A 25081-nucleotide genomic window follows, 5' to 3' on the forward strand; every position below is an offset into this window, starting at 1 on the left:
ATGGATTGGATTTATATAGCGCTTTTCAAGGCACCCAAAGCGCTTTACAATGCCACTGTTCATTCACTCTCACATTCACACACTGGTGGAGGCAGCTACAGTTGTAGCCACAGCTGCCCTGGGGCAGACTGACAGAAGCGAGGCTGCCATATCGCGCCATCGGCCCCTCTGGCCAACACCAGTAGGCAGTAGGGTAAAGTGTCTTGACCAAGGACACAACAACCAGGACAGAGAGCCCGAGGATCGAACCGGCGACCTTCAGGTTACAGATACGCTTCCCAACCCCTGAGCCACGGTTGACCTTGTTTGGACTTGTTATTCATTCTTTTGGAATTATGAGATAAGTATGTTCAGTGTTTGAAATGATGCTACTTCCAGTATGTTTCTAGTTCTTGGTTCTTGTTTGCGTTCAGGTCTGTTCCCATCTTTGTGTCCAGTCTGTTGTTGTCTCGTCCGTGTGTCCTGTGTTCAGCATGTCTGGTCTAAGAGATACAGGAGGTCTGTGTTTTGTCTCTGTGGCTGTCTGCGTTCCCATCTTGTCTACGATACATTTGTAGTCCTGGTCGTGGTGTTTTTCCCCTTCCTGTTCCACATCCCTCTATGTTTTGTCCTTTTATTTCCCAGTCCCATTGTCAAGTTCATATGTCTACTCTGTGTGTCAGTGTGTGTTACTGTTTGATTTTTGACACGCCCTCAGCTCATATGTGTTATGTTCAGTAAATGCTTCCCCTGTATCGTCTGAGTCTCCCACTGATCTTTGTCACATCATATATCTACCCCACGCTGTGTGCTCTGTCTCCTAGTTCCTAGTTGCTAGTTCTAGCCATGCCTTTGTTTTGCATCTCACTCTGAGTTTGTCTAGTTCAGCAATAAAGCTGCTTTTGAGTTGATGTCAGTCTCTGGAGGTCTGCACTTGGGTCCTCACTTACACCACACAGACAGCACATGGTTTAGTGATGGAAATACAGCAGATTATGAATCCTTCCTGGATGCAATGTGGTTGACTGGCAAAAGCAAACTGATCTTTGTTTCTTATTTATTTCCTTAATACGTTTGGCTCAAAACTTTGAGCATTCTGGGTAGGGGGTGTCAAAAATAAAAAGAAGGGAAATCTTAGAGAAAAAAGGGGGTAAAAAAGCTTAGTGGCTGTTCTCTTCTTTTTATAGGGCTGACAGTGTTCGATAAATGGACCAGTTAACCAGCCATCTGCAGTGAGTGACAGCTTTAAGTGACCAGAATCAAGTCAGCATATCTGGTAATTGGCAATTGTCGAATGGGAGTGGAGGGAAGATGCGTGTGATTGTGGTGGTGGGAAGTCTGGTCTCATCCTTTTTTTTCTATTCCTTGTCACTGCCTGGCAAGGCGCCCTTCCTTATTTCATGCTTTTCATCATCTTCCTTGACCTTTCTGTTGGATTGCCTCCCTCAGCATCACCAAAGAGCACTGTGAGATAGGCTCCTTCTCATTTGCCACTTCACACACGTGTCAGATGTGTTAACTGTCAACCCGGGTGGGTCTCCCTGTGTCACCCACTCATTCATTTAAATGCCTCTCCATCGTGCCCTTCACTTTCACGGTGTGATATCTGCATCACCATTGATGTGAGAGTGACCGTTGATGCGATTTTCAGCTGTGGTTGTGATGATAAAGAATCCCACAGCTGAAAAGTGATTCTTGTTGATATTTTGTGACTACATACCAATCCATTTAGATCTGCTCCACTAAAAAAGGCCTGCTGCAACATTTGCATTTCTTTTAAGTTTAATAGAAGTAATGGAAACAATTGTAGTTGTGCATATCAATAGAGAAGCTTTATCCAGAAAGTTTTTTAGATTTTTTAATTTTGTAGTCAATCAGTGTGGCAGGAATATTTTGTGGCAAGTGACCGACTGTGTCAAAACAAGCTAGCACTTAGCCCGTTAGTTACAGTTTGTCTCTATTTAGGGCTTAATTTAATTGTTCAAACTAAAAGAAAAGCTTTGTTTTCGACTCCTGACCAACATTAACTTACAAAGTGTTCGTATCACATGATCTAACGTAAATGAAGTGCTTTAACCCTTTAAGACCTACCATAGAACCAAGTCTGCCAGAGCTTATATTATATGTTTACATGCTGTGGAGCCATTTTTGGGAGCATTTCAAGTTGCTATACATCAGTACAACCATTATAGCCTAAATTTTAATAATATGTCTGCATTAAGTGCATAGTAATTACATAAATTGCAAAAAAGTGCAATAAACTACAAAAAAAATGAAAATGGTTTTTGTTTTTTTAACATATATTTCTAGTTAGAGAAATTTAAGAGGCTTATCCCTCAAAACTGTAAATACAAAAAAGTTGCACAAACTAGTTTCCCACCACAGGAAATTTATTTTGAGTGTCTTCATAGTTTTATTTTTGAAATACACCAATTTTTATACACTGCAGGAGAAACGAAAATAAATATTATAATGCAAATTTGCAAAAAAGCAGCATATGCATCAAAATAAACTATTTCCAGCAGTGCAATATGAGTCCTAAGCATCCCAGAAACCACACAGAAAGTCATAAAGTCAAACATAACTTTTAAAAACACCAGCATAGGCTCATGAGGCCCTGATGGTAAAAAACTACATTTCCTCAAAATGACGTCACTTCCGGTTTCGGGCAGGTCATGGCGGACATGCGATAGTTCGTGCTGATGGACGTAGGAAGTGTTACGAACAGCTGATCGGATCGGCAAAGCGTGTTTCTGGAATATTATGTTTTTGTTGCTGCAAGTGCTTTTTATGCAGTTTTTGCAAAGCTATATGTGGAAGGAAACTGTGACCGAGGACAAGCTGATGGCATAAGATGTAAGTACAACTCCTCCGGTTTCATATGCAAAAAAATTATTGCGCCAACTCACGTGGTTGCAGAGCTACCGGGATTTAAAAATAGTTACGCAAAACAGAGCGTGCTGCTCCGACCGGCTTTAAAGGGTTAATCAAAGGACCCTTTTAGTCAAGTCCACTTACATCACCATGCTAATAATGCTCCATTTCACTTTAGCTGTCTACACTGTTGCTAGTTATTATTATTTCATCATTAGACATTTCTCATGGGTATTATATATGAACCTGACTGATCTGTAATGAATTATTTCTTCAAGCATCTGCAACATAAATTTCATGTAGGGACTTTAATGCTTTTCTGGATAAGCACAGAGAGTAATTATTATATCATGTAGTCACTGCTCTCTTCATTTGTGCTTCCTGCTCCTTTTTGGCAAAGAGAATGATGAACGAGGTGCCAGGCCACTCTGTTCACTACCCTGGTAATTTATTACCCTGCTGGCTGCAGTCAAATGCTGATGTGGAGATAACATAAAGCTTAAGGTTTAACACCACACCCAAAGATTCCAACATAAGTCAAATGTCGTCCATTCACTGGACAGTAAGTTATTATCTTAAAACCTCAAATGTGCCATTTTGCTCTCCCAGTTTTTGTTGTCATTGATGACGACATTTGCTTGTTTGTTTGTTTTTAATCTGTAACAATGACTCAGTCAGATCCCCACCTCACCTCTATCCGACGATGCTCTGCACATTTGCACCAACCTATACCTGCAAGCTGACTTAAGTCATCAGCTAATGATAGTGCTAGCCAGTTTAGTTAGCAAGGTGCATCTGTTATTCACCATTATTGCAATATTACCCGGGAGGCTAATTTTACCTAAAGGAAACAGTCAGTGTCTCATGATGCAACTGGTTTCTATAAACAACAACGCACAATTTACTGCACGATTTTCCTGAAACATTAGAAATAGATAACTGAAGCTATGCTTTACTAATTTTAGTTCAATACACTAAAACATCTCCATAATGCTAACATATCTCATAACCATCTGTAGCAGAGAGGAGGTGCATAGTATTATCTGCTTGACTATCATTCATTCATTATATGCATCACAGAATAGATGACTTTTCAAGTGCTTTTAGGCCGTCCAAACCCATCTGCCATAATAGCTGCATAATGACAACTTTCTCTATAATTCATTTGAACTTTCAGTTCAATTCAAATACTTTATTGTCCCACAAAGGGAAGTTAGTTTAGCAGCAAGTGCAACAATAAGCAGCAGCAGCAGCTAGAAGAGGTGGACTGGTTCATGTAGCCGGGTTGCACTTTTAGCAGTGACAGTGACGTGGAGCATGACGTTAAGTGCAGAATTGGGAAAGCATGGGCAGCCTTTCAACGATTACGACCTATATGGATGACCACCATACTGCCTTTATCAACCAAGTTGCAGCTCCTGAAGACCATCGTTATACCGACGGCACTGTATGCAGCGGAGACTTGGAAATCAACTGCAAAGATCAACCGCCATCTTGACGTCTTCCAACAACGTTGTCTTCGACGGCTGCTCAAGATCACATATCGTGATCGCGTTACCAATGAAGAAGTATATCGCCGTGCAGGAGTAGAGCCGCTCCATGTCCAAGTCACCAAGCGTCGGTTCAGATTTGCCGGTCACATCCTTCGGCTACCGGACCCGAGACCTGCCCGTGTCGCGGTTCTGTGGAACCCGAAGAATGGAAAGAGACGGCGAGGAAGACCTAAAATAACATGGAGGAGGACTTTCCTTGAAGATTTACATTCAGTCGAACTGTCATGGGATGAAGCAACAACTGCCGCGATAGACCGAGTTCGATGGCGTTCTCTTGTCGCCCAATGCGCCGATCAGCGCGGGAGGATCTAAGTCTAAGTCTAAGCAACAATAAGGGTAAATAAAATACTACTACTACTAATAATAATAATAACAATAATAATAGTAATAAAAAGCCACAAGACAGTTATTTGCCATTAAGGAGACAGGTTGCAGTAGGGAAAGCTGGAGTCTTTTGGTCTTCCTCAGAGGTACTCTAAAACGACGGCCAGAGGGCAACAAGTCAAACTCACTGTGAAGTTCAAACAGTTATCAATAGAATGAGCCTTCCTCAGCACATGCTTGTTATAAATGTCCAACTTGCCAGCGCCCTGAAACTTTGCTGGCAGTTTTTACCAGTAGTCCCAACCGATTCTCACTCATCATGGTCAAGTTACCGAACCAGACGGTGATACTAAAACACATCACAGATTCAATAAAACTCCTGTAAACAAAGACAACATCTCGGATGAGACATCAAAGGATCTCATTTTACTTAAAACGAACAATCTTTGCTGAACTTTTTTAGTAGTGGCATCAGGATGAGGTTCAAAGCACATTTTATGGTCAAGCACCACACCTAAATATTTATAACTCTCAACAATCCCAATATCAGCAGATTTAATAATAGTAGGTGATGAGCTATAAGAGGACTTTCTAAAATCAATATTTATGTCTTTAGTTTTCTACACATTCAGTGAGAGGTATGACTCACACCAAGCCACAGAGTCATCTCCAACCTGTCCATGGCCTGACTCGTCCCCCACAAGAAGACTGACGATTGCTGTGTCATCAGAAACTTCAGGATGTGTCTGTTCGTGAAATTACTGCGACACTCATTCGTGTACAGAATGAATAGAAGGTGAGAGAGGCAGCAACCCGGGGAGTAGAAGAGGAGAGCACATCAGACAGTGCACTGTTCACCTTCACGCATTGAGACCTATTAGTCAGAAAGTCTGTCTTCATCCTCGCAGCCCCTGCTGGCATCTTTTAGAGAAAAATGTGTCACTTTAAATATGCAGTCATGAAAGCTCTGAAGTGTAGGTCCTTGACTTTAAGTCATCAATTTCCGACTACTTTATGCAAGTCCAGGTTTTTGTGAGCATATGTTCTGATTGCTCAGTTATTCTGAGGGATTCCCAGAACTGTCTGGATGGAGTGATGGCCAGTTTATACTGTTTATCCCGGAGCAGCAGCCATGTCTCCCTCCCCCAATATAGGTCTTCTGGCCTTTCCATTAGGATACCAATACAATACCGAAACAGAGACATAATCTCTTTGGCACATCTTGGTCTGCCCTGGGGTCTCCTCCTGTTTATACGTTTCTGAAACACTGGCTCCTCTCGATGTGGAGTTACCCTTGGACAGTCACGGGGTGGAAAGGGACAAGTTACCTGGGTTTTTTTATTGTGCGTGTTTTGCTGTGTTTTACTTTTTTTAACATTTTAATGTTGTACATTGTTTTATTTTTATGGGTTTTATTGCATGTTTTGATGGTATTCATTGGTGGCTTGTCCTGGAAAGACTCTGCCCCTCCCTGATTATGAACCTGACACACCTGGGAGGTCCCAGAGGCCAATAAGAAGGCCTGGCAGACCACGGAGAGACAGAGGCATGGGAGACAAGGTGGCAAAAATGGTGGAGTGAACTGTGTCAGGCGGCCGCCGCAAGCCTGGACGGGGGCCGGTGAAGGTTGCCATGCAGGACTTGGGAGGAGACGACGCCAGCGAGCAGAGAAGCGGAGGGAGCTGTTCTGCTGCTGGAATAACTGGAAGCCAGATCACGGTGGGGAATCAGTGGGCAGAGGGACAGCGCCCTACCTCCTACGGCAAGACGGGCTGGTGCCGATTGGCGTGCTACAGGAAAGCGGCGGGCAGAGTTAAGAGCTCGCGACTTATCCCACTATAATCAACAGTAGCCACTATAAAGAATAGTGACTGTCGCTGCCCCTCTCTTCCAGCACTCCGGAAACGCTGACAGGACTGCGCCGCCGCCGCCGCCGCCGGGTTTTTCCTCGCCCGCTCCGATTGGCTGGATTTGAACTTTTAGCGACTTTTATACCATGGCAGACGCCACTGGACTTTTAATGTTGATGTTTTATTGATTTTTATTGTGAGTTTTTCCTGGCCAGGGTTGTTTTAATTGCTTTCGCATTTTTAACTGTTTTGTATAATAAATTATATTTTATGACACAGTTTTTATTCAGTGCCTTCCCTTGGCTGCTGTGCTGAAATGTGATGTGTGTTGTGTACTGTCTGTGAAGGTTCTCAGTCATCCAGGTCATCGTAGTCAAAGGAGCTTGCAAAGAAAAGCGTCTGGTCTACTTCAGACCCAGCAACACACTCAGACAAAAACTGGTTCACCCGAAAGACAAAACGCCAAAACACAGACTTAACAATGTGGTGTTTGCTGTACAGCAGCGAGGAATGCCCAGACCTCTACATTGGAGAGACCAAACAGCCACTTCACAAGCGCATGGCACAACACAGAAGAGCCACCTCCACAGGACAAGATTCAGCTGTCCATCTGCATCTTAAGGATAAAGGTCACTCTTTCGAGGATGCCAATGTTCACATTTTGGACAGAGAGGACAGATGGTTTGAAAGAGGAGTGAAAGAAGCCATCTATGTCCACTGTGAGCGACCATCTTTGAACAGAGGCGGTGGTTTACGACACCAACTCTCTGCCATCTATAATCCAGTTTTGAGATCCCTTCCCAGACGCCTTAACGCCCACTCACACCCTGGGCCATCTGACCTCAGGAATTCGCATGATAAGGTGGGGCCAGGTTTCACAAAGAGCTCACCCGAAACTCTGGCTGATTGGGACCCACACCCAGTTCCACACCTTGGCTCAGGCGATTAGAGGATCATCAGGGGGTCCTTTTGTCCCTCTGTGGGGGGACACTCCCACTAGGGTTATATCTGGGACTCTCCACCATTTGACCTTAGAACTGAAGAAGCCTCTCGGATGAGAGGTGAAACGTCTTCAAGTAACTTAAAGAAGTCCAGACGCTTTTCTTTGCAAGCTCCTTTGACTGTGTTGTGTACTAAATTACTGGTGAAGACTGGTTTGGACATTTGAAGTGTGCTTCACACAACAGACAGCAATGAATGGACTGCTTCTTATATAGCACGTTTCTACCTGAGCACTCAAAGTGCTTTAGACAACTCACCTAATTCACCCATTTCCTATGGTTCTTCTAGGTAAGTGCTTTCTATTCTATTCACACACATTCATACTCCAGAGGATGCATTGGAGAGCAACTTGCACCCCATAATGTTTGGCATACAGACGGGAGCAGCCAGAAAATACATACATACACACCATATTTTTGATTGAACATTATATCTTCAGTTTTCTTGCATGCCTTAACATCTATTTATATTGCATTATTGTTATGGGATGCATGGTTATGAATAGTAAATAATGATTTCACTAGCAATGCAGTGTGTTTGAATTCAGCTTAAAAGTGCATTAAAAACATCCCTCCTGCAGAAGCTTAGAAAAGAATCAAAATAAATCAAAAAACAAATAACTACTGCTCAAACAGAGAACCATTGACCATATGAAATTAAATTGAAATTAAATGGGGAAGAGGACTGAGAACCGAATAATGCCAAACACATGTCTGTGAAGGTTCTGGACTTCTTTAAGTTACTTGAAGACGTTTCACCTTCATCCGAGAAGCTTCTTCAGTTCTAAGGTCAAATGGTGGAGAGTCCCAGATATAAACCTAGTGGGAGTTTCCCCCCACAGAGGGACAAAAGGACCCCCTGATGATCCTCTAATCGCCTGAGCCAAGGTGTGAAACGTCTTCAAGCAACTTAAAGAAGTCCAGACGCTTTTCTTTGCAAGCTCCTTTGACAACGCCAAACATACGGTGTCGATTTAGATTACCTCTGTGGAGATTAGAGAAATATTTTACTGCTATTGTTAATGATCATCATCATTACCATTGCATTAATAATACAGTTTACAGTATTGATGTTGCATTCAGATGTTTAAACATATTGGTACCCAATTAGCCTTTATTACAGGTGCAGTTATAACCACTTTAAACTGTTGAGTTAAATCAATAATCTTAAATGCTTTTGAATGCTTGTTATAATCTTAAATGCGTATGTGCTGATTCTGTTGCATTATAAAAGAAAGGCCTGACTCTGAGTACGCTCTGTGCAAAGTAGACAGGAAGTGCAGGCCTTTGCAGAGCGTGCTTGTCAAAGTGAAAGTTACTTTGAGGAGCTGTCTGGATGCTATTTGAATAACCAGGTTATTCATTATTGTCTTTTATTCATTTATATCTTTTGATTAAGCTTTTAGTAGAGGTTCTTGATTAAAACATTTATTCAATATATTACACATATAGTTTCAGTTGTGTACGTGCTGGCCTTCTTTCTGGTGGAAAAGGTTACAAGGTTCAGCTGGTGAGGTGAAACTGAGTGCATTTCATGCTGACACACACACACATAGATAGACTCATTTATAGGTGAGAGGTTAATCATGTTTGCTTGCAACTGCAAAATTGTCTCTGCAAAAAAGAACAGTTTCTTGCAGGATGTGGGCCTGATGTTCCAGACGAGAAGCGAGAGTCAGAAGGTTGACAGGAAGCATCTGCCGTGGAGAAAATGTTCTTTTAAACTGTGTTAAAAGTCATTGTGGTTTTGAAACCTATGTATGAAGTGTATCTGTGACGTTGAAGGGGCGTCATTAAATTTAAGCCCTGATGGTATAAAACATCTGCTTATGCTTTGTTAGTCAGAGATCAATGCTGTCTGCATACGGCGGTGGTCTCTCCACGCGTGCATTAAAATCATCGCTTGACTTCACCTGGCCGGATCAGTGTTGTTATTCTCGGATTACCTCCTGTATCCTTAATATTTGAACCCTAACACCTCCAGCCTAGGAAACATGCCTATTCTTGAGCCAGCTGATCTGATTTCTCATCAAGTTTAAAGGGGACAGTATGCACAACTACTGCACATGTTGATAAATCTTTCAACACCTCGCCAATAACAATGTGACAAAGCTAAGCAGCTTAATCGCCTTCTTTTACCCATTAGAGCTGTGAGATCACATCTTGGCCCTGCTGTGTGACTCTCCTTAGAAAAGACTATTTTAGCTGTGTTTCACTCGAGGATGGTGCCAGCGTGTTTACTGCCGTGATCCTTATTTGCTCTGTGTGTGTCTCCCTTTACCAGTTTCCTGAAGCTTGGCTCTTAATATATGCATTCATGACTCTAATAGGGAGTGGTTTTCCACCTACATGTTTCACTGACAGCCCCACATGTTTGCTGGCTGCCTTGCTGCTCCATGCGAAACAGATTTAGTTCAAAAGAAGAACACACTTTGTTCTCAGGTTGAGGATGAATCCTACAGTGAAACTAAGTGGCTGAACCCCCTCCAAGTCATTATTTGCCTTTCATTCCTACTTCCCCGCTATTTCCCCAAGGCCTCCCTGCTGTCTCTCACACTCATAACATATTGATCTTTAAATATTTATCCTGCAAACATACATGGGATCTGACCTGTATTCCCAGTCTATCTGAAATATTCACCTCTTGCTGAATAATTGATGGCACCATTCATGTATCAGCACCTTTGTCAACCTTTCTGCAGGGGCCTCAGCTATTTGAAGATGTTTTATTAGAAGGATCATAGCCCAGACCTCTGGCAGTTTCTAGGTACTGACAACAAAGTGCAAGTGTTTAATTGGGCCATTGGCAGAGAGGCAGTCACAGGGGTTGAGTGTTTTTCAGAGTATGACTGTCAGAGAAAGGTTTACACAATGACCTCTAAGATGCTGATGGTTTTTTCCCTGCAAGGTAAGACTATGTGACAATTGGAGGAGAAATCTCTAAATGGTGGTGTTGGTAGGTTTTGTGACTCCTCCCTTTCCACAGTCGAAGTCTTATCGATCTGCAAGCAGATTCAATTCTCTGATTCAATGCAGAGAGGTCTATTAACACCTAGTGAGTGAAGAAGAAACACCCAGTGCATCATGGGAATCCCCGGCAGCCTACGTCTATTGCAGCATAACTAAGGGAGGATTCAGGGTCACCTGGTCCAGCCCTAACTATATGCTTTAGCAAAAAGGAAAGTTTTAAGCCTAATCTTAAAAGTAGAGATAGTGTCTGTCTCCTGAATCCAAACTGGAAGCTGGTTCCACAGAAGAGGGGCCTGAAAACTGAAGGCTCTGCCTCCCATTCTACTTTTAAATACTCTAGGAACAACAAGTAGGCCTGCAGAGCGAGAGCGAAGTGCTCTAATAGGGTGATATGGTACTACAAGGTCATTAAGATAAGATGGGGCCTGATTATTTAAGACCTTGTATGTGAGGAGCAGGATTTTGAATTCTGGATTTAACAGGAAGCCAAAACAGGAGAAATCTGCTCTCTCTTTCTAGTCCCTGTCAGGACTCTTGCTGCAGCATTTTGGATTAACTGAAGGCTTTTCAGGGAGTTTTTAGGACTTCCTGATAATAATGAATTACAGTCGTCCAGCCTGGAAGTAATAAATGCATGAACTAGTTTTTCAGCGTCTCTCTGAAACAGGATATTTCTAACTTTAGAGATGTTGCGCAAATAAATAAATATATTTATATATTTATAAATAAATAAATTTATGACAAATCTTCAGTTATGGATGTTATTACAACCACAAGAGCCTAAACAGTCTGCTGCATTTCTTTTGTTAATGAATCATTGGTTGGTAGAATTTAAAGATTCAAAGTGTTTATTGTCATGTGTCACAGAGAAAAGGCATTTCTTTGTGCGATGAAATTCTTTCTTTGCTGTCCGCACATAGATGCCAGTTAATATATACAATAGAAATAAAACATATAAATACAAATACTACAAATAAATAGCTGAAGACAGAAAAGGAGACAAAATCTGAATATTTAGTTTTTGCCACCTGTGATCATCAATAGCTCAATATTACTTGTTAAGAAGTACCTCTACACTACAATATTTATATCATTTGTTCTACAGAGCTATTAAATTGCAATATAATCTTCACTCGGCATCAAGTTCGGCTTCACAGACCTAAAAAGAAAAAGAAGTTATAATTATATTGTTGTTGCCATATAAGCGTGTTTGCATATAATCTTCTGACACCTATAAACAATGTTATTTTTGTTCCAACACATGGAATGCAGTTAAATTAAAAGCTACCCCCCCCCCACACACACACACACAAAAATAATAAATCAGAAAATCAGAAGCAACCCAAGGGACTTCTGCAGTATAGCATGCCAAAACTATGTGTCTGTGATGCCAATTATTTTATCACCTCAGCTCTTTTAGTGTGGAAACTCACACAACTTTATTACAGGGAAAGAAATAATTGCAGAATATCATTACTGCAAGAAATAAACACACCAGAAGACTATCTGATAAAAACTAATATAACACTGGTTTGTAGACTATATTTTGTCTTAATCCTCAGTGCACTCTTGCAGCTTAGCATGCAGCAGTAAATAACAACTTAGCCCTTTAAGACCTACCATAGAACCAAGTCCGCCAGAGCTTATATTATATTTTTACATGTTGTGGAGCCTTTTTGGGAGCATTTCAAGTTGCTATACATCAATACAACCATTACAGCCCAAATTTTAATAATATGTCTGCATTAAGTGCATAGTAATTACATAAATTGCAAAAAAGTGCAATAAACTACAAAGAAATTGAAAATCGTTTTTGTTTTTTAACATATATTTCTAGTTAGAGAAATACAGAAACTTCCACCAAAATACAACAGCCTCTGAAAGAAATTACAGTGATGATATGAAATACGCTTTATTAATTAGCTGAGTTAAGTTGCTAATATCGCAACAGTGGTTGAGTGTACAACCTTAAAGCTAGCGGGACAATACTTTTGATTTGGTCCGTGTTACATTAAAACCATAACAAACGCCATATTTCAGTTTATTAGGTCAATTTTGGTCATGACCAATGACTGGACCTTGTTGGCTAAAGTAACTTTAGCTAAAGCGAACATTTCGGTAAAAGAGAAAAACACACCTCATGCCATGAATTCAAAACATGTTCCAATGTTCGTAGCTCTCTTTCCTTATAGTTATAATCAATGTTACTCACCTTGAAAAGCAAATTCAACTGAAGATGATTAGAAAACGTCCGAGTAAAGATAGCATGTTGTTAACTGCCAATTTCCCATGATGCACCTGGATAGCAGTCACGTGAAGCAGTTTTGAATCCTGCTGTGCTCAACTTCACTACATTGTCAAGTTTTTGCTGATTTAGCTGGACATGAGTTTTCAAGTTAGCTTTTTTTGGTTCTGTGCTATAACAACAACTTCAGTCATCTATTGTCAAACTGACATAGAATAATATGTTACAATAACAAACATCTAGAATTACATTTTACAGTGTACAATTTTGCTGCCCCCGTTTTAATATGTACAGTTACAGAAAACTAAACGTAAGCTTCAAGTTCCACCAGTTAGCAAACGGGTTAGCCAAAGTCAATATCCATGTATGCGCCGAGTGTGAAGCAGCGCAGCAGTGCACGTTGATTCAACAATTTATCCACAAGGCAGTTTATAAACTGCAAATCCAGAAACGCCTTCTAAAGACTTCTTCTAAAATAGTAAGAGATTAGAAAAGTATGAGCAGCGCCTCTGCTGGGGCTAATAATGTGTTATACTAAATGTGAGCTTATTAGCATAATTCATGCAAAACACTTTGTGGCCAAGGCGACATGGATAAAATGACTCATGCATGTAACTCTTAAATGTCTGCTACAATTGTACATTTATGATGATAAAAACTCATATTACAACGGAGAAATATAGTTTCAGAAAAAGTAAAATTTACCACAAAAGTGCTCCTGAAGATAAAAGCTAGCCAAGTGCAGAGTGTTAGCTGTTCCAGTTCAAACTTCTGTAACGTGCCACAGCATGTACTCCTTTATCCAGCGTCAAAGGCAATGCAGCAAAAAAAACCCTTCACAAATGATTTCTTTGATTTCTGTTCGGATATTAATGTTCCACAAGTTTCCTTTTGAGTAATGAGCGGGGAACCCTAGAAGCGAGGAATCCAAGATGGTTCCCAGCAGTTCATAAAGACACAGGTGGCGCACACACGTACGTATGTAGGCACATACATGACATCAGTGTCAATACTCAAATTGCGAGGGCATTGTCAGAAACGAATCAATATATTCAAGTACTGATAACTTGAAAAAACAAACTTCTTCAAACTACTCAAAAAAATAAAGGTGTATGAACTTATAACAGGTTTTTAAGTAGTTGTAACTTATTTATCAAACTATTACTATTCAGTCTTACAGTGCAGCATCATGCCGCCTTCACCATGCTTTGTAAGGACGGTACTGACCAGGAAATAAGCCTATTTTCCTCAAGACTTAATGCTTGGTATGCAAGTAAAAGAGGTTAAGTTTTGTTTCACTGGAATATAATTTTGTTCCTCATGGTCACAATGTTCTTCAGGCCTACTTTGGTGAACTCCAGATGGGCTGTTATGTACCTTTTACCTGACAAGTGCCACTTTAACATACAACCCTGGTTGGTTGAGTGGTGCAGAAATGGTTGCTCTTTTGGAAGGTTCTCCTGTCTCCACAGAGTAATGCTGGAGCTCTGTCAGAGTGACCATCAGGTTCTTGGTCATACCCCTTCTACTCTGATCTCTCAGATTGGTCTGATGGCTAGCTCTAGGAAAAGTCTTAGTGGCTCTAAACTCCTTCCATATATGGATGGAGGCCACTGTGCGCAGTGGGAATTACAATGCTGCAGAAATTTCTCTCTACTCTTCCCCAGATATGTTCCTCGATATAATCCTGCTCCTCCGGTAAAGTGGATGAGGGGCCGCTGGGTGGCTCTACAGATGGGTGCGTGAATGAAACAAAAGGGCGAGAAACCCTGGCTGATGACTTCCAATTCAGAATTCCCTTTTCTGCTTCTCGTTCCCTCCAATGGTTATCAATACAGAGCGCTAGCAAGATTAACTCCTCAAATAAGGGAGGCTCGTCTCGGGACATGAGCTGGTCCTTCATTTTATCATTTACCACTTGCAAAAATACTCCCTGCAATGTATATGCCGGCCATCCCGTCTCCACCACAGTACGACACTTTTTTATAAACTCTGTGGCACTATGGTTGCCCTGACGTAGGTTTAACAAACACTTTGCAGAGCGGCCTTCAGAAACCGGGTGAGCGAAGGTCTTCTTCAGCTCAGCCGTGAGTCCTGCATTTGGGTCCTCTCTTCATTTTCACATACCAGACCGTGATTGTGTTTTCCCAAAACACACTACTGGATCAGAAACCCAGAACCATGACGGTAACATGACAAAATGTTGACCAAGTGAAGCACTGTCATCACTTTCTAAATACACTGTGCACCCCTCCCCACATGTGCTAGAGAGGAGTGACCTTAAGCAGTTTTGGCTTCTCTTCTTGCGCTGCTTCTCCTGCAACTTGGACCTGAGAAAGTGCCAGAAGATGGATAGATGGATGGAATTTTTTATAACAAACAAAGTTTTTCCTGATTTTGTTATCATCGTAAGACCAGCTGTCACAATAGCTCATAACTGGTCACAAAATGTAACCTTTCCTTTTGGTCTTTTACCCTCCCTTATGTCCACTCAAGATCCATCCAAGGAATGCTGCTGAAGTTTTGACAAGCAAGAAAGGAAAGAAAACAAATCTCCTTCCTCAGAATCACATTAGACAGGTATTTATGAATCCTCCTCTATGCACTGAAGCAAGGAAAGGTTCAACACTAAGAATGAGTGTATTGAAAACTGTCCAGTGTAGGCTTTTACTTGGAAATTACATTCCTTGTGAGTGTATTACAAATTTTAGAGGTAAAGGTAAAAAGAAACTGAACAAAATGAATTGAAATTTGCTTTTCAACCTTTTCAAGTTCCAAAGTTCTGTCGGTTGACTGAATGCCTGTTTATGGTTTATTCTTGTTTTACCTTTACCTTCCATAACTTCTTCACCTCCTTTACCTCCTAACCTATCCTAACCTCCATCTATGGTAGTCACCAGACGTGTATGACACACTGAGTTACAATAGAATACAATGAATTTCAACCTTGGAACTTTTCTTATCATGTTGGTCAAACCCGTCAGCATTTATTTTGCATGTGGGTCAAGCACAGCTCCACAACAAGGATCACGTTTATTGTCCAGCTCAAGGCAGTCATCTGTTTATTTATGGATTTATGCTCCTCCATGAAACATTCCTGCAACAAGTAAAGCGTGGAATGTTGGGATATAATGAGATGCTTCATTGGCAACCCACATTCATAACCCAATTCATGCAAAGATAACCTGTCAGGCATGGTTGCGAGGTGAGATTGTTCAGCACTCATATGAACAGACCTCTGTGTAAGTCAGAATGAGGTCTTGCATAGGAGTCATTTTGTAAAACTTTATGTCCTTCAGCCAGCAAAAGCAATTTATCTTATAGCAGCATCAGATAAATTCTAATAGGACAAGGTAACTGATTGCCAAAATACGGTGGCCCCTAGAGACAAAGCATGTACAAAATCCAAAACACGTGCAAACTCCAAAACACGTACAAAATCCAAAACACATGCAACATCCAAAACACGTACAAAATGCAAAACACATGCAAACTCCAAAGCACTTGCAAAATCCAAAACACGTGCAAACTCCAAAACACGTACAAAATCCAAAACACATGCAACATCCAAAACACGTACAAAATGCAAAACACATGCAAAATCCAAAGCACTTGCAAAATCCAAAACACGTGCAAACTCCAAAACACGTGCAAACTCCAAAACACATGCAACATCCAAAACACGTACAAAATGCAAAACACGTACAAAATCCAAAGCACTTGCAAAATCCAAAACACGTGCAAACTCCAAAACACGTGCAAACTCCAAAACACATGCAACATCCAAAACACGTACAAAATGCAAAACACATGCAAACTCCAAAACACTTGCAAAATCCAAAGCACTTGCAAAATCCAAAACACGTGCAAACTCCAAAACACGTACAAAATCCAAAACACATGCAAACTCCAAAGCACTTGCAAAATCCAAAACACATGCAACATCCAAAACACGTACAAAATGCAAAACACGTACAAACTCCAAAACACTTGCAAAATGCAAAACACGTACAAACTCCAAAACACTTGCAAAATCCAAAACACTTGCAAACTCCAAAAACACTTACAAAATGCAAAACACGTACAAAATCCAAAACATGTACAAAATCCAAAACACTTGCAAAATCCAAAACACTTGCAAAATCCAAAACACTTGCAAACTCCAAAACACGTACAAAATGCAAAACACATGCAAACTCACTGGAGTCTAGACACTGGAGGTGGTCAAGGTGAAGAAGATAAATGTATTTCTGTGTATAAGCCTAATGTCTTTATATATATATATATATATATATATATATATATATATATATATATATTTGTCCTTCTTAAGAATGAACCACAAAGTACAAGACAAATTTAAAAGAGCTGAACCTAATTGCTGAAAATTTACAAATTTACACCAAATACAAAAAAGAACTGTTTTGTCTGCTTAAGAAGCTGAAGTGATGCACCAACAGAAGAATTTAGGCTTGCTGGGGAAAAATAAGCAGACCCTGTGAAAACAAGGCCAGTCATCACACCAGGGGCAGCACACTGAACCAGCATGCTGTGTTTGAAGCACTCAATAATGCTAAAACATGCCATATAAACCCAGGACTGGTTGTTAGTGGACTTTACACTTTACACTGTAATGTCAATATTTAGTTCTTATATCATATTAACCAGATAGCCATAGCACACAACCAGGGCCTGGAGTTGTAGGTAAAATGTATAACACAAAATTCACTTAAACTGCAATGTCATGACATAGTGTAGATTTTAAAATGTAACATTGTGTTTATAGTGTTGAGACACATCTTGAAAGTGTTTCGACAATGATCCTTGTTTAATACCTGTGTGTAGAACAAGATTTGGGCGATTATTCCATTTGTAAAGACGGAAGCCACTGGTGTCATATGGAGAATTACACTGACTTAAAAAAACATATTCACTAAGTGAATTCAGATGTTCTAATCACTTCCATGGCCACGGGTATATGAAAACCTACCACCTACACATGCAGCATGCAGACACCTTGTGCACTAGCAAAAAGGGTGACTGGGTGGAGACCCAAACTGCAAACAACTAAACCCTCTATACTTCACCACCAGAGGGCGCAAAAGAGCAAAATCTGGACATACAGCTCAACAAAACATAAAATGCAAAAGACTGTTATATCAAGGGTTAATCCTAAGGTAAAAACAAGGCCCAGTGTGTGTCCTTTGGTGCGTGTGGGACAGACATATGCTGAGTAAAATGAAAAGAATACATGACGCTAAGGAAAACTCTGGCAAAAAGGTCAGAGTCATCGTCAGTGTGTATATTAAAATCCCTGACTATAACCAGTCTGGACAGCTTCAAGGTGGAGGATAAAAAGTCACTGAACTCCTTTGAAAACATGCTGTTTATGCCAGGTGGACGATACACTACAGCACAGTAAAACAGATCTTTATTTCCAATTTTAACCAGCTTTAATTCAAATAATGAAAAATGTCCGACCATTACTGAGCTACAGTGAAACCAGCTTACAAACAACGCAGCGAGACCTCCTCCTCGACCAGACGTCCGAGGCTGGCTGATGAAGGAGCACCCGCCCGGGCAAAGTTCGATGAGGGAGGAATAGTCACCACCACGCTGCCAGGTTTCAGTTAGAAATAAGAAATCAAATTTTTTGGAAAAAATAAAATCGTTCAACAGGAACGTTTTTATTTGTCATTGATCGGGCATTAATGAGCGCCATGCTCAGCGAGCTAGAAGTTGAATAATTAACAGAAATGGCCTGATTTAGGGGACATAAAACTGAGGGTTTGATCCGTGACGCTTGTAAATTCCACTCACTGTGAGGACAGACGGCCAGTCTGGATGAACACTCCTGAGGTAGCACAGTCTCATAGGTCCAGGCCCGACATCAAGCAGGGACAAGGAAGAAAAATGACCCTCCGTACAAACTGTCTGAGCACAGGTGACCAGAAATGCTCAGCGTCGCTTACCAGCTTATTCTCACTTCCAGAAAAGTCTAAGTTTCACCTGGATGCCTGCTTTTTTTCCTCTCCTCCACGATTTGTGTGGGCCCAAAAAGGGTCATTGGCGACATCTGACGAAGATCCAGACACCAGCAGCAGAGGATGAGGTATCCAGACCCACCATCGAGGATCGAATAGATAGCAGCGTCAGGTGATCATAGACTAAGGCAGCCAACACACAAACTGCAGACGGCAGCGGCAAAGTCAAACACAGGCGCCATCATACTGGAATCACAAAAGTGGTCATAGTTGCTCCAAGACAGTAAGAACAGTAACTGACTAAACTAAATTAAATAAGGAGTTATTATTCAGCACGGTCCTTATCTTGGACAACATCTGCCTCTCTGACACCACCTTAAGAGATTCCAGCTGCATCCCCACAACATTATTGGCTTTGTGGATCAGTTTATTGACTCTGTTGGCATCTGTGACCCTCAAACTGCTGCCCCAGCATACAGCAGCATAGAGGACGTCACTGGCCACAAACTACTTATAGAAAATCCTGAGCATTGTCTGACAGGAATAACTGTAAAGTTGACCCAGCTTGGACACAGTATAAATAATGTTTATCCTTCAGAAAACAGAGACGATTCTGGCACTTCCAGAACGCAGTAGAGGTGGGAATCACCATACATCCCACGATACGATATCATCACAATACTTAACGCACGATACGATATTATTGCAATTTTTTAAAATATTTTGCGATATTCAGATTCTGTACATAAAGGTAAACTTTATCAATATTCATTTTATCTAATATCAAAGTCTCACACTCCGTCTTTCTCTCATTTCAGTTTGATTGTTGACAAACTGAACGGTTTGTATTACAGTCTAGTCCAACTTAACTGAATCAACTATCTGGTACAATTATAGCTATTCTGAACTATGCAGTTTATGAAAACTATGCAGCCCCTTCAGCAACTGAAGAATTTGAAAGTAAATTAAAACAAAATATAATTTTACATTAAATAAAAAAGTTTTAAACTTAATTAAAATAAAACATGTCTTAAATTAAAATAAGTAAACTGTCATGTTTATTGCTGCCAAAAAACAAGTTAAACACATTTGGACAGTGAAGGAATGTCTGGATTCTTGCTCAGAAAAAGGAGCTGATCAACATACTCTGAAGTCAGAGCATGTTCCAGTCCACAAAAACTTTTCAAAAGGACTCTCCACCATTTGACCTTAGAACTTTGCAAGCTCCTTTGACAAGTTAACAGGAAGTTAGCTCGTTAGCTCGCTAGATTCCACCTAAACATTAGGGGTGGGGGAAAAATCGATACTGTGTAGTATCGTGATATTTTGTTTGCTAATAATGTATCGATACAGGGACAGCAGAAATCGATATTTTGTTACAAAAACTTTTTTTGTAACAATATTTTGTTACAAATATTTTGTTACAAAAACGATATTTTTTTGTAACAACGACATACAAGTTTTTGTAACAACAATATTTTGTTACAAAAACTTTTTTTGTAACAAAATATCGATTTCTGCTGTCCCTGTATCGATACATTATTAGCAAACAAAATATCACCATACTACACAGTATCCATTTTTTCCCCCACCCCTAGAACGCAGTGGTGTTATTATCCCAGTACCGTCAGTGTGTACTCTGAGGTATTTTGTGACGGAGGTTTGGTCACCCCTGCTCCACTGCAGAGGAGGGTGGTGCAATGGGTTCTGAGGGCAGTTCCAGGGAGCCTGATGGGGCAGCTGGGCCTAATCTCCGGATGAGGCCCTGTGTGTTTAGAAGACTGCTGGGAGCAGAGGAAGCAGGGCTGAGCTGGAGTTATCTCCACTGTAAGGTCGTCATTATTATTGTTGTTTCCATGAGGCCAAATAAAAGGACTGTGGTCCAAAAATGCTACCTGTGTGTGTGTGTGTGTGTGATGGGTCCTTCTCACATATTTACACCCAGGATGAGTCCTACCCACTGGCACAAATAACAAAAGCAACAGTCAAAAGAGACGAGCATAAGAAAATCAAACCAGAGGGACAGAAGCCAACCCTGCCAGCCATGGAGGACTCTTAAAAATGTCCGGAGTGAAGCAGAATTAGCAGGCCTACAGTATACGCAGACCTATGTAAAAATGTAATGCACGAAATAGGTCTGCATATTTCAAAACCATTTTGAGGGAAGTCATTTAGTTGAATATTCAAATATCTTATCAAATCACCAGCTATGGTGACTCAATTCAGTTACTAGCTGCTCAACTTTTAGTCTGTTTTAATTTTATTTATAATCTATTTGATGCACATGGATCACTTAATCAAGTTTAACATATAGCCTATATACAGTGCATATATTTCATTGTAAAACATTAACCTACATGACAGTTTTTCTTGTAGTGCTCTGTGTGTAGAGGACTGCTTGTCGTTCATAATGTAGCGTGTAATATCATTGATTTATAAACATCAAGAAAAGCTTCTTTTGCTGGAGGGTCATTGCAAAGTGTCAAGCAAATCCTCGATGGCAAACATGGTGAAGACTTATGTACACACCGGGATACTTTTATGGTGTGACAGGAAGAAGGATGATCCAGTGCATATCTGCTTCACTTTTAGTGGTTGATAGATGGAGCCATCCAAACGTGACTGTACCCTGCTTAATCGTCAGCAAAGACAGCCTGAACTTTATAAATCTTCTTGATTGACAGCGTTAACTTAGTGGAAGTGTTGAAAATGTCTGTCCCCTCCTACAGCTTGTGCTGCTCAGCAGATGCTCATAGTGACCTTTCACTGGTGTTCAGCTGAGTGCAGAGGATTTAGGAGATTGGAATCTTCTTAACATTGTTAAGTTTATGCATCTCACATATGTCTTATTAGGTCTCGTGTCTTTTTGTTTCTGCATTTGAAATTAAAAATTTAGATGTTTAAAAATAAGCCAAACTATTTCTTTGACGTCTGCTGGGCCTTCGAAGTGAATTTTAGATTGTTCAAAATAAAATAAACCCTCAATATTTACTCCGAAACATAGAATCAAACTTAATCCGGAAGTGTTCTGGCTCCTGGTAGTAACCTGGGACTGTAGATGTCAATACTGTTTTTGTGGTGTTGTGGCCATTTTTGTTGAATGTTTATAAAACACAATTTGTATTGTAAGGTTTTGGAAAGTGATTGGTTTATTGGCTTATGGACCCTCCCATTAATCAGGGGATTAAGAGCACCCTGGAGGGGTGTGGTGAGGATGTTTTTTTGTTTGCCAAATGTCTGATGGGAAGACAGGAGGGTTAGAAAATTATTTTTTGACCACTTTTGAAGTTGTTAAAGCAAATTAAGTTAACTTTAATTTAATTTTAAGTTGTAAGAAGTTATTTGGTTGATTTTTGTTTATAATTTTGCACGAAATAAACGCCATATGATTTTTAAACAATGGAGTCAGAAGTGCGTTCTAAAACAAACCTCCCGTTGCCACCCACGGCCTTTTCTTGGACTTTTTTGGTGTTTGGAACATAAAAGGCCGTGACATGTGGAGTAACATTTTGGTTTTATTTATTTATTTGTAAATACATTTAATCTGTATCTACAGCTTATTTGCTAAAATACTAGGTCAAAAGTTTAACCAGGTCAAATGATGGTCAGCTCATATCCCATGGTTTAGAGGGCAAATGTCTATGATCTAAATCCACTTAAAGATGGGAACTACAACAAATTTAACACTTCCATAGATCTATTTGCATATCTACCTCTGTCTAAAGTGATAGCAAAACATATAATTACTGTGGATGCTAAAGAGGTCCATACTGACGTTCAATATTCTACAATAGACACGGAAAACGTTTGAGAATATTATGCCTGTGACCAATAAATCGTGATGCACATGTACAGTACTGTGCAGGTTTTAGGCAGGTGTGGAAAAAATGCTGTAACTATGTGTTAAGACAGCGGTCTCCAACCTTTTTTGCACCACGGACCGGTTTATGCCCGACAATATTTTCATGGACCGGCCTTTAAGGTGTCGCGGATAAATACAACAAAATAAAACTAGTACCGGTACCGAAAAAAAGAAGATTTATTCATAACACACGTGAAAAGACCCAGGAAAACCAAGTAAACGATAAAAATGATAACAACATAACGCTGAAAACCAATAAAAACCCTGAAAACTATACATTTCACACCTGAGCCTCAACTCTTGCGGCCCGGTACCAAACGACTCACGGACCGGTACCGGTCCAAGGCCCGGGGGTTGGGGACCGCTGTGTTAACAGACCTCTCTGCATTGAATCATATCTGTTATTAATCTCTGTCTCTCTTCCACAGCATGTCTTTATCCTGTCTTCCTTCTCTCACCCCAACCAATCACAGCAGATGGCCCCACCCCTCCCTGAGCCTGGTTCTGCCGGAGGTTTCTTCCTGTTAAAAGGGAGTTTTTCCTTCCCACTGACGCCAAAGTGCTTGCTCATAGGGGGTCATATGATTGTTGGGTTTTTCTCTGTATCTATTAATGTACGATCTACTGTGCAATATAAAGCACCTTGACTGTTGTTGTGATTTGGCGCTGTATCAATTGAATTCCTTCAAAAACTGTGTGCAAGTGTACCTCAAAGAAGGCAAAGGGTGGTCACACCAAATATTGATGTGATTTAGATTTCTCTTTTGTTCATTCACTGCATTTTGTTGATTGATGAAAATAAATGATTAACATTTCCATTTTTGAAAGTTTACAACACTTTTTGTCACCTGCCTAAAACTTTTGCACAGTACTGTATGTCCATAAAGAGATCAGATGATGCCTTGAGACAGATATGAGCTCTGTGTCAAGGCACTCACTTCCACTGTGGGGCATCAGTGGGCTTCAGGTACTCTGGAGTTAAACATGCAAAGAAATGTCTCAGCTGGGATTTGAACCCAGAACTTTCTGGCTGTGAAGCATAAGTTCTAACTGCTTCATCACCATGTCGACCTCCTTCAGAGCTCATGTCTGTTTCATTATTTTTCTGTCTCTCTGTTGTCTGTCCCTTTTTCTGAATCTGCCGCTTCCCTGGCCTATCATAATAGCAGTCTCTCGTTTGCTGTTTTGCTTGCATTAGTTCTAGTAGTAATGTCAGATAAAGCTTTCTGAAGCATGGAAGCTTGTAATGAAAAACGGTTCACCACTAGAAGCAACAGAGTCCTCTTCGGCAACATCTGGTGGCCAAAAATATGTAAAGCATCTTGAATCTACAAATTAAATGAACTGCTTCATTATGTTTGCCCACTCGAGAGAGCTAAGTTTCCAGCTTATGACAGTTCTGCAGGATATCAGGCGACCATTGTGGTGCTTTGAATATGTGAAAAAAACTTTGTTACGTCTATTTAATTAATACATTATTTTGATTAATAAACCTTCCTTATTTAAACATGCACCATGGGTGTGATCTCCCTTTGCTTATTTGGCATTTGTAAAGATAATAGCTAAAACCACATTATATACGATATTATATAAAAAATTGTATAATAGGTTATGAGGTCCTGCCTCCACGTGGTTATTTGATTATAGTGTAATATTTTATATATGTTATGACGCACTAAGTATATGTTGTTTATAAACTAGTAAAACAAACATAGCATAAGGTTGTTTGGTTTTTATGTCGGAATAGGCAGAACGTCCTCTAATCCTTGCTGTCTCCATGTGTCATTATGTAGTACACTGGTTCGCTCTCTCTCTCACATAAAATAAATAAATAACATAATTAACTGAATCGGATACTGAAGCTGTGACATCCTGAGTGAAACTTCAGACGTCTCTGATCACGTGAAGCATTGTGTTGGTTTTATTAGACATATCTGCTGGAGCTCCAGCTTCAAATGGACATCACTGGACCATCGCCATAAAGATGGCGCCACGAGAGAGGTTGCCAGTTACAGGAGCTCTGACCAACTTCCATTCTTTTAACTTATTTAATCTGTTTTCCTTGCTTTTTTCACTCTTTCTTGTAACCTGTCAAAAGAATGCTAGCCAGAAGCAACTTGAGAAGTTATTTTTGTGTTTTTTAATCATATACGGACTGTTTAACCCAGTACGGGGAGATCCATCAAGCAGCGACTTCATTGTGTACACCTAGGATCAGCTGTTAGCCCTTAGCAACCAGCTGATTCATCCCAGTGAAAGACCAGAGATCCCCGGGGAGTTATGGAGGAGGAGACGGGGCTGTAGAGCTGGAGCTAAGTGTTGAGAGCGGAAGAGACTGTACAAACCATCTGTACCCTCGATCATTATGGGAAATGTCAGATCTCCCCCTAATAAGATCGAGGAATTGGTGGCGCTGACCAGACTCCAGAGGGAGTACCA

General features: G+C 40.5%; 1 long non-coding RNA gene across 1 annotated transcript in view; it reads right to left on the bottom strand.

Moving 5' to 3' along the window:
• LOC146492421 (uncharacterized) overlaps positions 1–21899 on the bottom strand; it is a 425011-nt gene extending 403112 nt beyond the window's left edge. Inside the window, exon 1 of the long non-coding RNA XR_014872371.1 lies at positions 20273–21899. This is a non-coding gene — a long non-coding RNA (uncharacterized LOC146492421). The remainder of the gene's footprint in view (positions 1–20272) is intronic.
• Between the last annotated feature and the right edge of the window lie 3182 nt (positions 21900–25081).

Source organism: Neolamprologus multifasciatus, chromosome 23 (genome assembly GCF_963576455.1).
Source record: "Neolamprologus multifasciatus chromosome 23, fNeoMul1.2, whole genome shotgun sequence".
Classification (NCBI taxonomy): domain Eukaryota; kingdom Metazoa; phylum Chordata; class Actinopteri; order Cichliformes; family Cichlidae; genus Neolamprologus; species Neolamprologus multifasciatus.